This window comes from Lithobates pipiens, unplaced genomic scaffold (assembly GCF_037356315.1).
Source record: "Lithobates pipiens isolate NorthernLeopardFrog02 unplaced genomic scaffold, aLitPip1_a1.2 Scaffold_16, whole genome shotgun sequence".
NCBI classification, from domain to species: Eukaryota; Metazoa; Chordata; class Amphibia; order Anura; family Ranidae; genus Lithobates; species Lithobates pipiens.
The window spans coordinates 309959552-309973640 of record NW_027507748.1 but is presented as its reverse complement, the minus strand read 5'-3'; positions in this window follow the sequence as shown (position 1 = coordinate 309973640).

The window sequence follows — 14089 nt, the reverse complement described above, 5'->3', positions numbered from 1 at the left end:
ATTTAACCACTTTGTTAAAGGTTTGTTTTAAAAGGGATTTACTGTAGCCGCGTTGATTGAGTCTAAAATAAAGATCTCTAGCGGCTAATTGAAAGTCTTGATCCTGAGTACAATTTCGATGAAGGCGTAGGTATTGGCTATATGGGATACTATCAAGTAATGGCTGAGGGTGTGCACTGGTGGCATGCAAGATAGTGTTTCCAGATGAGGGTTTACGATGTAGTGAAGAACTGATTCTGCCCATATCGTCCACCATAATGCATAAATTAAGGAAATTGATTTTAGACTGACTGCATTCCATCGTAAATTTTAAATTGAAAGTATTAGAGGCTTGTCCCTCAAAAAACTGTTTAAGTTCATCCCTGGTGCCTGTCCAAAAAATAAGGACATCGTCAATGTAGTTAAATTCTGAGGTTGATCATTTGCAAAGGTTTCTCTTTCCCACCCCCCCAGGTACAGGTTGGCATAGGAAGGGGCACATTTAGTGCCCATAGCCACACCCTGTACCTGGAGGTAGTGGGAATTATCAAACATGAAAATGTTATGAGTAAGGATGAACTCCAATAGCTGGAGGACAAATCTACCATAAGCTTCAGAAGATGAGCCTCTTTCACTTAAATGAGACTGAATGACTTGGATCCCCTTGTCGTGTGGGATGGAATTATAGAGGCATTCAACATCTAACGCTACCAGCCAAGTGTTCAAAGGGAGCTGTTTACCATCCAGTATATGTTACAGATCAATAGTGTCTTTAACGTATGATGGAAGAGACAGTACGTGAGGAAAAAGATATTTATCAATTAATGCACTAGCATTTTCAGTTAGTCCCTGACACCCCGACATAATAGGTCGGCTAGGGGGGTTGGTAAGGGACTTATGCAGTTTAGGTAGTGAGTAAAAAGTGGGAGTCTTAGGATCTTTCACCTTAAGGTATTTCCAAGTATTCAAATCAATGATGCCCTGCTGGTAGGCCTTAAAGATAAGTTGGTAATATTTTGTGTTCAAGTTATCCACTAGTAATTTGGAAATGGGGCGGTACCAACGTCTGTTCCTTAGAATGTTGAGGCACATACTCTTGTATGCCCCGTCGTCCATGACGCAGACGTTGCCCCCCTTGTCTGCCGGCTTTATTATCAAATCCAGATTTTTTTGAAGGGTTTGAAGGGCCTGACGATGTTTGTAGGAAAGATTGTAAGACTTCTGTTCATCTAGTTCAAGGTTTTTGATTTCGGAGGTAATTTGTTGCACAAAGGCCCAAATATTGGGATTAGTTTGTAATAAAGGGAAGGATTTGGATTTGGGTTTAAATGGAGCTGGCGGGGGAAAGGAAACTCCCGGAGCAGAGACCAGGGGTGTACCAAACTCGAGTAACTGTTCATCTCCAGTGTCTCCTTCCTCCCACAGTAGCATCAGATCATCCATAGCCTGAAGTTCACTAGATGAAAATTCCATCGGTGGAAAATCCAAAATGGTATTCTTCTGTGGTTTATCATACAATATCTTAAATAGGAGTCTCCTAGCGAATAAATGTAGGTCCTTAACAAATTGAAATTTGTCGATGTTGGCTGAAGGACAAAAGGTAAGGCCTAATTTGAGTATTTCGATCTGTTCCTCAGTTAGGTAGACCGAGGACAGGTTCACCACCTCTAAATCCTGTGCGCTTGCAATTAGGGCAGTGCGGGTGGATGTGATTTGGGTTCCGGAGTTTTGACTAAAAAAATCGGTGCGATGCGAAGGTCAATGGACTGTGAGCTTAAGGGGAACATAGAGGAGAGTGTTGGTTCACTTACTCTCCGAACTAAGGACACGGGGTGAGTGCTTGAAGATTGTGAAGCAGGTGCTGGAGTATCCAGTGCAAAATGTGTAGAGGATTCTACTGATGTGCTAGGATGTGATGTGGCTAAGGATAGAGGAGTGGATACCTGTGAAGTGAGCGATTTAGGACCAACTGTAGGAATTCGTCGTGCCGTACCCGTGATCTGAGGTGATGGGGTGGTGGACATATCCGAACGGTCCCCCTTCCTCTTCTTAGGAATCCTTTCTTGAGACAAGTCTCTATATGAGGTGGAGGTGCTGGAGGAAAAAGAAACAACATTAGGAATATTGATATCCGTGTGTGGTACATTTGAGGTGGATGGCTTCCTGTTAAATGTAGTGGTGTTAGAGGTTTGCCACTTGTAAGCATAATTATTTTCATAGGCCGCCTTATCTCGGAGAAACTTACCTTCTTTGACATTGATGATGGCTCGGGTATATTGTTTGAGATATGTGCGTAAATTATTTTCTCGCTGCGTGAAACGTATTGGATCTTCCACGATGGTATTGTCCTCATACCAAGAGGTGATCTGAAGATCAAGTTGTTCCAACTCTACTTCATATTTTTTAACTATCAGCAAAATCATTTGGAAGGAGCAACATTGGAGGTTGTCCTCCCAGGACTTTTTCAGGGAATCACTGACCTTCCTCATATTGGGGAAGATCTGGATTCTTAAACCCCAAGGAACAACCTGATGTTCAGAATATTTTTCAAAATAGGTTTTATGCCAATAGGTTCTTACTTTCCGTTCTAAAAGACGTTTTAGTCTAATAAAGGAGCGATCTAGTTCAGCATCAGTGATATTGGCATCCTTTTCTGGAGGCCTGAATTTTAGTCATGAGACCATCCCACGCATCCCTGCAAAATGCTGCCATACCCAAAAGGAAAAAAGAAAGAAAAAAAAAAACAAAAACAAAAAAAAATGTTTTTGTTTTAATTTTTAATAGACACTTATATTGTATGAAAATTATATTCTCAAACTGAACCGATCAGATATTTGAAGATAAGCAAGTTTTTGTTTGTTTTCTAAAACAATGTTAATTTAAATAGGGGTTAAGACAAAAACAAAGAGAAATGCCTCGCCTGAGAAAAAGGTGTGTTTTAGACACCAATTAGTAATGGAAACAAAGAGGAAAATCAGGCGGAGAGATCAAATACTAGACAGCACCTCATCCCAATATTGGTAAATTGAAAAGAAAGGAAGGTGGAAGGAATGGGATTATTACGGTGCCTATCAATTTAGCAGACAAAAAGGGGTGAGTATTGTTGTTAATGATTAGATCAACATTAAACTGGCTTTTGGAATTTGATGGAATTTGATGGGGGGGACCTAGCTGCACCATATTATGAGCCCTGTCTTATAGTTATTCTTTTCGTTATGTCTATAGTTAACTCTGTCGAATTCTCTTGGTGTCAAGTACTGGCTCCCCTGAAGAAGCCTTTGTAAAGGCAAAACATTTCGGGAAACTTTCAAACCAGCCAACACAACTCTGACCAAGTAGAATGAATAGATATGAATTTTAATGTACAAATTTGTCAATATGGTCTGTGTATCATTCTGACTACCTTTTTATGAATTGTATAAATAAATAAAATAAAAATTTATTTTTATTATATGGCATCTTTTTCTCTTTCCCTTGGTATTCTACAATGTTGATCTAATCATTAACAACAATACTCACCCCTTTTTGTCTGCTAAATTGATAGGCACCGTAATAATCCCATTCCTTCCACCTTCCTTTCTTTTCAATATGGGGATAAGACTGACTGGGGGAGGGGACCTATCATTGTTCCTACTTAGTTTTCCTCTCCCCTGATAGCACAGGGATATGTGTGTTTACACCCACAAATCCCCATGCCTGGCTTTCATACACGCGATTGCATGCCCTCTGGTGGCTCTTAAAGGGAACCCTGTATATGTACAGAATATCCCACAGCGGTGCCATTGTGCTACAGTAAATGTGAGTGAGATGGTCGGGAACCAGATAAAGTGATAATTATATATAATCATAATATTACAGCTGTGTGCCTGGCCACCGCAGCGGCTTGACACTTGCAATCCTTTTTTCTTTACTCCAGGATTGAGTGTACTACATACTCTAAGTCTGGAAAGGAGTACTGGGGTTTTACGCATGGCCTGGCCACCGCAGCGGCTTGACACTTGTCATCCCTTTTTTTTTTTTGGTCCAGGATTGAGTGTGCTACATACAGTAAGTCTGGAAAGGGGTACTGGGGTTGTACGCACAGCTTGGCCACTGCAGGAGCTTGACGCTTGGGATCCTTTTTTTTGCTCCAGGATTGAGTCTGCTACATGCCCTAAGTCCCCGTACACATGGTCAGATTTTTTCCAAAACTGGTGTTGCATACACGCGGTCGGACAAAGTTGACGGAAAATCCGATCATTCAGAATGTGTTGACGTTCGTTCGTTATGACGGGACTACGTTGCGGCTAGTAGCCAATAGCTCTGGTCTCATAATTTGATCTGAGCATGCGTGGCAGGTTGTCCGATCGGAATTCTCTACAAACGATCGGAAAAAGTCCGATCGGATTTTGTTGTCGGTTGCATGCATGGTCTGGCCACCGCAGCAGCTTGACACTTGTCACCCCCTTTTTTTGGTCCAGGATTTAGTATCTGCAAAGGAGTACTGGGGTTGTATGCAAGGCCTGGCCCCTGCAGCGGCTTGACACTTGTCACCCATTTTTTTTTTGGTCCAGGATTTAGTGTCTGGAAAGGAGTACTGGGGTTGTATGCACGGCCTGGCCCCTGCAGCGGCTTGACACTTGCCACCCTTTTTTTTTTACCGGGATTGAGTATACTACATACCCTAAGTCTGGAAAGGAGTACTGGGTTGTACACATGGCCTGGTCACCTCAGGGGCTTGAAACTTGTAACTAGGGGTGCAACGGATCAAAAAACTCACGGATCGGATCGTTCCTCGGATCAGAGTCACGGATCGGATCATTTTTCGGATCAGCAAATAATAAATTAATTTGCAAAAACCTGTTAAAATTCCACCACCATATAGTCCCCACTGTAATATCCACAATCTCCCACACTGTAATATTGGCTGAGTATGGCTGGGTACGGCTGAGCATGGCTGAGTATGGCTGGGTACGGCTGGGTATGGCTGAGCATGGCTGGGTATAGCAGAGTATGGCTGGGTATCGCAGAGTATGGCTGGGTATCGCAGAGTATGGCTGGGCATCGCAGAGTATGGCTGGGTATTGCAGAGTATTGGCAGGCAGGGTATCGCTGAGTATTGGCAGGCAGGGTATTGCTGAGTATTGCTAGAGTATTGGCAGGGTATTGCATAGTATTGGCAGGCAGGGTATTGCAGAGTATTGGCAGGCAGGGTATTGCTGAGTATTGGCAGGCAGGGTAATGCTAAGTATTGCTGAGTATTGGCAGGGTATTGCAGAGTATTGGCAGGGTATTGCTGAGTATTGGCAGGGTATCGCAGAGTATTGGCAGGCAGGGTATTGCAGAGTATTGTCAGAGTATTGCAGAGTATTGGCAGGCAGGGTATTGCAGAGTATTGGCAGGGTATTGCTGAGTATTGGCAGGGTATCGCAGAGTATTGGCAGGCAGGGTATTGCAGAGTATTGGCAGGGTATTGCAGAGTATTGGCAGGGTATTGCAGAGTATTGGCAGGCAGGGTATTGCAGAGTATTGGCAGGGTATTGCAGAGTATTGCTAGAGTATTGCTAGAGTATTGCTAGAGTAATGGCAGGGTATTGCAGAGTATTGCTAGAGTATTTCTGGGTACTGCAGGGTATGGAGGCATGGCTGCTTCCATCTCTGGATCTCTCCCCTCCACTGTACAGATTAATACAGAGAGGGGAGAGAGGAATGAGCGGAGCGATCACAGTGTAAACAGCCTGGGTGTAGAAAGATGGCTGCCGCTTCGGAGCTAGGCTGAAGCCACGGCCTTTCCTAAGGCCGAGACCGTGGAGCGCTCCGCGGATCATGGCATGTGCTGATCCGAGCGGGGTGACCCGTTCGGATCACGGATCGGTGGCGATCTGTTGCACCGCTACTTGTAACCATTTTTTTTTGGTCCAGGATTGTGTGTGCTACATACCCTAATGCCTTGTACACACGGTCGGACATTCCGACCACAAAATCCGTCGGATTTTGTCCTAAACTGGTGTTGCATACACACCACGGTCGGACAAAGTTGTCGGAAAATCTGATCGTTCGGAACATGTTGACCTTCGTTACGATGGGACTACGTTGCGGCTAGTAGCCAATAGCTTTGGTCTCGTAATTTGATCTGAGCATGTGTGGCACTTTTTCCAATCGGAATTCTCTACAAACGATTGGAAAAAGTCCGATCTGATTTTTTTTGGCGGAAAATCTGAGATCCTGCTCCGATAGAGCCCACACACGATCGGATTTTCCGATAATAAAATCCGATTAGACCTTTTCCATCGGAATTTCCAACTGTGTGTACAAGGCATAAGTCTGGAAAGAAGTACTGGGGCTGTGCGCATGGCCTGGTCACTGCAGCGGCTTGACACCTGTCATCCTTTTTTTTTGTTGGTCCAGGATTGAATGTGCTACATACCCTAGCTTTGGTCTCGTAATTTGATCTGAGCATGCGTGGCACTTTGTCCGATCAGAATTCTCTACAAACGATCGGAAAAAGTCAGATCAGATTTTGTTGTCGGAAAATTTGACGTCCTGCTCTCAAATTTTTTCCATTGGAAATTCTGTCGGAAAAAGTCCGATAGAGCCCACACACGATCGGATTTTCTGACACTATAATGCGATCGGACCTTTTCCTTCGGAATTTGCGACCGTGTGTACAGGACATAAGTGTAGGTGAGCCCAGAGGGAATGTATAATGTTTTTTGAATGGGTTGTTTTACAATGACTTCATTCTACAGGAGCCACAGTTGCAGCTTACTTCTCCTCCTCTGAAGCCATGGATGGAAAGGAGGGGGAAATCCATGGCCACATGGAGTTTCAGCCTTGCTTTCTGGACACACAGGCTTCATGATGAGGGGAACTGGAGAAAAAAGAGAAAGCTGCAGCTGGACTAATGAAAGTATGGGGTGAAGAGAAAGAGAAGAAATTACTTACCCCATCTGGGTTGCAAGCAGCACTTCCTCCAAGCAGCGGCTTCACCCTGTGTCCCCTCCTCCTGGCCTTCATGGCAACTTCCCTTGCATCTTATTCTTCCTTGGCAGCCAATAGGATCACTTCTCCTCTCGACCAATCAGGGGACAGGCCTCAGGACCCGCTTCCTGATTGACCAGGAGGAGAATCAGGAAGACAATAGCGAATTTTAATTTGCTATTGCCACACAACTGGATGGGCTTGGGGCACAGGACTTTCTGAAGCCAATTAGAGCCTCAGGCTCTAATCATATGCTTCCAAAAAAAACAAAAACAAATCCCCATTGGAATCCATGTGTCCAGCACCCTGCATGTAGGTTAGAGGATGGCTGCATGGATTAGGGGGTGCCCCTCATGGATGGGCCACCACTGGCCACAAGGCAAGCTGTGCTGTAAGGAGTGATCCCCTGCATGGTGGGCTGCATGTGGCAGTGCTCCTAACAACTGCAGTCTGTACCCTGGGGTGTGTATGGCACACTACTAATTACTGCGCTCTTTACTCTGGGCTGTGTGTGACATGTCCCTGACAACTGCACTCTGTACCTTGAACTGTGTATGACATGCTCCTGACCACTGCACTCTTTATTCTGGGCTATGTGTAGAGATGTAAAAGTTCCGGAAATTTTAGAACCATTGGAAAAGCTGTTTTTTTTTCAAGTTTTAACCAAAAAAAATTGAAAATGTTTAAAAAAATTTTTTTTTTAATTAACCATAAATTTGATTTACAAATTTAAAGTCATTTTGTTACACTGAAAAGGTGAAATGCAGTGTATATAAAAGTATTATGACCTAGTATTGACCTAGAAAAACCCAACCCAATTATACACACAACTACCATTAGTCACAAAAACGAAGGGCTCCTTCACACCAACATGTCTGTGTACAGGGCCCGCTCTTCTCAGCGAGGGATCGCACTGTCGATCCCCACTGAGCAGGAAGATGACAGGTCTGTCTCTGCACACTGTGCAGGGATGGACCGGTCTCAGCGCCGCTCTCCCCTATGGGGTATCGGATGATGACGGACCGTAGAGTCCGTCATCACCCGACCCAATCCGCAGATGGATGGAAAAATAGGTTTTTCCTTTGTCACATTTTTTCGGATCAGATCGGCTCGGATGTCAGCAGACATGTCACCGCTGACATCCGTCCCTCCATAGAGGTCTATGGAGTGTCCGTTCAGGTCCGCCTAAAAAACTGAAGGGCGAATCATCTATGTGAAAGAGGCCTAATTCATCTAGTCTATCACTAGAGAGTGCTAGATATAATATAAATTAAAGTATTGTGTATTTTTGGGAGGCAGTACTTTGTAACACTTCCTCACTTGAAGATGCTGCTGGTGAAGAAATACTTTAGGGGTTGATTTATTAAAAGTGGAGAGTATAAAATCTGGTGCAGCCGTGCATAGAAAGAAATCAGCTTCCACTTTTTTGTCAAAGCTTAACCTCCCTATCGGTAATCCCGAGTGTGGCTCGGGTTGAATTCTCCTTACCAAAAGCGGTAACCCCGAGCCACACTCTGGATGGCATCTCAGGATCCATGTACAGCTTACTTACCTTGTCCCCAGGATCCTACGATGTTACCCCGCTGTGTGAACGAGCTGTGTCCTCTGCTCGATCTATCACAGTGCCGGTCTCCGTTCCCTGCGAGCGCCACGACGCACAGGGACGGAGCGCAGTGCCAAATTCAAAAAAGTAAAAAGCACATTACACATCCAGTACACTGCAATCTTACAGATTATATTACTGTATAAAATTATTTCACATCCCTTTTGTCCCTAATGCTTTGTCCAGTGCCCTGCATGCAGTGTTATATTATATATTGTTTTTTCTGCCTGGAAACTGGAGATTCTCCATAGCAAACAAAAAGTGTCCCTTTACATCAAAAGTGGTTTTAGACCAGCTAGAAAACAGTGATAATAAATTAGAATCACTCGCAGAATTGAGCGATAGCGATTTGTGGGGAAATTGGTCATAAAACACTGGAAGTAATGACAGCTACAATTCTGCAACTGAGCAAATTTCAGTGTTTTTGAATTGATTACATTATTGAATAAATGTTATTATATTATTATTTGTAATAATTATTTATAGTTATTTATTATATTATAATTTATAATTTATGATTTTATGTTTCAAACTTTATCATACCCGGGACTACTAGACTCTTGTTTTGACAGATTTAAGTGAGTTATTCCTAATATTACAGGCCTACAATATAAAACACCAAATTTCCATGCAAAACAATGTACTGCTTTCAGCATGAAAAATCTGATATTATCATCCGTACTTCAATATGTCTACTTTTTATTTCTGGTATCACATAATTTGTCTTATATTCTGTACATGTAATTTATTTTAACATAAAATAAAAAATTTTGAACGTGAAAAATCTGATATTATCATACCGCCAGGGAGGTTAATTGAACAAACTGAAGTTAGAAGCTGATTGGCTACCATGCACAGCTGCACCAGATTTTGCACTCTCCAGTTTTAATAAATCAACCCCTTTGTGATGATCCAGAAGCAGCAGAACAAGTGTTTCTGGAATGAGAACTGTGGAGGGAACAGCGAATCGCACTTTCATTATGATCCTCACCATTTGATTCAGCAAAGTATTTTTTAATGTCTCTAGGGCACCTCTGGCATGCCAGGATGTGTCATTGTTGCAGCATTTGGAAAATAATATTTTTTCTCACAATATTTGAAGATTGCAGATTTGCTCTCAACAGAAATGGCACTGTGGAAATTTTTCCAAACTCTAGATGTTGGTCTCACCAATTTACTGAGAAAATAGGTAAACATTATGCTTTGATGGGGGAGAACATTAAAATAAATAATTTTAATAATAAATAAATAATGTACATAGACTGGTCTGGAGTGGTGTGCCCCGGGGTTCTGTCTTGGGAACGATTCTATTAAATTTATTCATAAAGACCGGGATAAATAGCTCAATCTCAGTTTTTGTGGATGACACAAAACCGCATGGCAAATGAGGTTTGGTGTGGAGAAATGTAATGTAATGCACTTGGGGGCAAAAAACGCAAATGCAAACTATTTACTAGGGGGAGAAGAACTGATGGGGAAATCAAGGATGGAGAAAGGTCTGGAGGTCCTAGTAGATGACAGATTGAGCAATAACATGCAATGTCAAGCTGCAGCTACCAAAGCAGGCAGAATATTAGCATGCATAAAAAAAGGGATATACTCCAGAGATAAAACAATAATCTTACCACTGTATAAAACATTAGTTAGACCACAACTGGAGTATTCTGTCCAGTTCTGGTCACCAGTCCTCAGAAGGGATGTGCTGGAACTGGAGAGAGCCAAAAGAAGGGCAATAGAACTTAAAAGGAGACTGGAGGACCTCAATTACGAGGAAAGACTGCAAACACTAGATTTATTCTCGCTGAAGAAAAGACGCTTGCAAAAGGACATGATAGAGATGTACAAATACCTCCATGGCGAACCCAGCACACATTGAAATTGGAAGAGAAGCTGTTTAACTTTAAACTGCGAAGGGGGGTTTTCACTGACAGGGCAATAGGGATGCAGAACTCTCTTCCACAATTGGTGGTGGCTGTGGGGAGTATTGATAGTTTTAGGAGACTCTTATGCCGCGTACACACGATTGGAATTTCGGCCAGCAAAAGACAGATGAGAGCTTTTCGTCGGAAAATGCAACCGTGTGTATGCTCCATTGGAATTTAGCTGGCCGAATTCCCAGCAAAAAAATAAAATTTGAGAGCATGTTCTCAATTTTCCAGATGGAAAACTTTCTATCGGAAATAAAGAGGACCTGTCACCACCTATTACTGTCACAAGGGATGTTTACATTCCTTGTGACAGCAATAAAAGTGATCATTTTTTTTTTTTTTTTTTTAAACAATTTAGTCATTTTAAAATAAATAAAAAAAAAAAAAAAAAAAAAAAAAAAAATTTTAAAGCGCCCGCCGTCCCCGCGAGCTCGCAAAGCAAAGAAAACGCATACGGAAGTCGCGCCCACGTATGTAAACGGTGTTCAAATCACACATGTGAGGTATCACCGCGATCGTCAGAGCGAGAGCAATAATTCTAGCACTAGACCTCCTCTGTAACGCTAACCTGGTAACCGTAAAAAAAATTTTAAAGCGTCGCCTATCGAGATTTTTAGGTACCGTACTTTGTCGTCAATCTACAAGTGCGCGCAATTATAAAGTGTGACATGTTTGGTATCTATTTACTCGGCGTAACATTATCTTTCACATTACGCAAAAAAATTGGGCTAATTTTACTGTTTTTTTTTTTTTATCATGAAAGTGTCCCTTTTCCCAAAAAGTTGCGTTTAAAACACCACTGCGCAAATATCGTGTGACATAAAATATTGCAACAATCGCCGTTTTATTCTCTAGAGTCTCTGCTAAAAAAATATATATAATGTTTGGGGGTTCCAAGTAATTTTCTAGCAAAAAATATGGATTTTAACTTGTAAACACCAAATTCCAAAAATAGGCTTAGTCATGAAAGGGATAATATACTCCTGATTTTTGGACTCTGAACCCTGGCCTGTAAATGATATACTCCTGATCACTGTACTATGTACACCAGGCTGTATGACATACCCCTGACCACTGAATTCTGTGTACAGTGCTATACCTGATATTCACCTGACCACTCCACTCTGTAGATGAGCTGCTAATGACATGTTCCTGACCACAGCATTCTGTTTTCTGGGCTGTATATGGCACATTGCTGACCACTCTCTATGTAAGCAGGTAGTGGTTAATGCTGCTCAAACCGGGAAGGTGGGAGTTAATTGTATTTTCTGGGTCTTTCGTGGCGGATTTTCTTGGGTCTGACCCCCCCTGTAGTGGGTTTCTATAAAAAGGACGGAGGCTCAGACCCTAGGGCTGGAGTTCGGTTCAGTTCTGGTCTGCTCTGTTCTGTTCTGTCAGACCTGCTGAATGATGCCATTGCCAGAGCCTGGATTTTCAGTGCCCTGCCAAGGTTGGAGCTCAATACCATCTATGGACTCAACCAGTTTGGATTTTTTCCTATTCAGGTATGCTGGGGCAGCCACAAGCCTGATGAAAGGGACTAGGGATGTTAGGGAAATTATTGCACTTTGTTGTCTGTGAATGTCATCATGTTAATTTATTCAAGTAAAGCATTTCAAACTTTGTCTTTGCCTGGTCTGAAATTACTCAAGGGGTGTAATGCAAGTAACTGGCACATATAGTTACAGTTTGGGTCACTAAACACATTGGGGAATGATGGTACAGGAATTCATATAGTGTGAAGATACAGTGGTTACCAAGGGTAAAGATGGGCTCTCTAGCAGCCTGTCGTAAGCATGTACATATGACCGGTGAGCTAGCGGAAGATGTTGTCGTCACTCCTTCAGCAGCAATCTGTTACCCATAGCAAAAGGAGCAGATCTGCATCACCCGGGCCCCCATTCTGTACACAGGTATGGGGGAGAAAGAGTTTAGTGAAGTGCATGCATAGAGTCCACGCTAGGTGCACAGTGGAGCTCATATGACATATTCCTGACAACTGAATTTTGTAGCAAAAATGACAAATTGGGTCTAATGTGCAGCGCTTATGTGATCATATAAACCATAACAAATGATATAAGTACAAAAAAAACGTGAATAATAAATGATGTGCTCAAAAATACTCCAAGCTGTCCTCTATTATGACATGTGATGTCAATAAATAGAGGAACTTGGACGTGTGATGTTCAAAAAAAAACTCAGTGACAAACTTCAATCATGTGTGATGATAATCATAGTGACAGTCTTTAACTTCAAACATGTATTTTTTTTTTAAAACAAGAAGAAACTTCAAACATGTATGATGTAATAACAGTTGATAGTAGATCCACCACTAAAAACACCGGAAGATGCTTACCAGAGGGATTGAATTGAAATAGGTGTACACCTAGTGAGTCAATCAAGCTTTGTGGTATAATATACCAAGGGGATCAGATGCTCTATCCAGATATGACCTCCAGATGGACCTCCGAACAGGTGTAAGGTATGGATGGACTCAGTAGATATAGGCAGTCAGCCCCACCATTAAAAGAAAGAGGAAGGCATATAGCGTAACTCCGTATGGAAATTTTAATACATGAAAAGCAAAAAAAATACATTCACGTGTTTAGCAGTATAAAAGAAGACAGTGGTCTCGGCATATCCTTCTGACGCGTTTTGACTTAGAAGTCATTTCTTTTATAGACAGCGCGGTATATATGTGTTTATAATTTACAGAACTGCACTCTTTACCCTGGTGCATATATGATATTCTTCTGACCACTGAAGGTAGGCTGTTCACAAAAAAGAATATGTAATGAAAGAGTTGAAATTATAAAAAAAAATTGTGTTGAGGTATAAGTCTGTTATGCCCCGTACACACGAGCGGACTTTTCAACATCCAAAGTCCGAAGGACCGAGTCCGTCAGACTATCCGATCGTGTGTGGGCTGCAACGGACTTTTGATTCGCCAAAGTCTGACGGACTTTAGAAATGAAGCATGCTTCAAATTTTCCCGACGGAACTCCGCCGGACCCGGTCCCCTTCGAAAACTCCGCTCGTGTGTATGCTACTCCGACGGACTAAAACCGACGCTAGGGCAGCTATTGGCTACTGGCTATGAACTTCCTTATTCGAGTCCAGTCGTACGTCATCACGTTCGAATCCGTCGGAGTTTAGTGTGATTGTGTGTGGCCAAGTCCGTTCGGCCGAAAAGTCTGTCAGAACTCCGTCGGAATTCCAGCAGAACTCCGGCGGAACTCCTTTGGAGGTCTGTCAGACTTAATCCCTCTCGTGTGTACGGGGCATTAGACTTTTACTTGTGGCACAGAAGTTAAAGCATATTTTGTAGACATAGGTGTGTGCACAGGGTGTGCCATATGTGCCTGGGCACACCCTAATCACCCAGTGCAGTGCTGATTCCACCTGCTTCCTGGCGCTCCCTGTCTCCTCTGTGCTGTCCTGCCTGCTTCAGTCTGCCCCTCTCCCATCAGCTGCTGTGGGGGGGATGTTTCAGGATGGGGAGCAGGAGTAAGGGCCAATAAATATTTAATTTACCCCTTCCTTTTTCTGAATGAACACAGTGAGTGATCTGTACCGATCACTCCTGTGTTCAGTCCTAACTGAAGCATAGTAAACTATG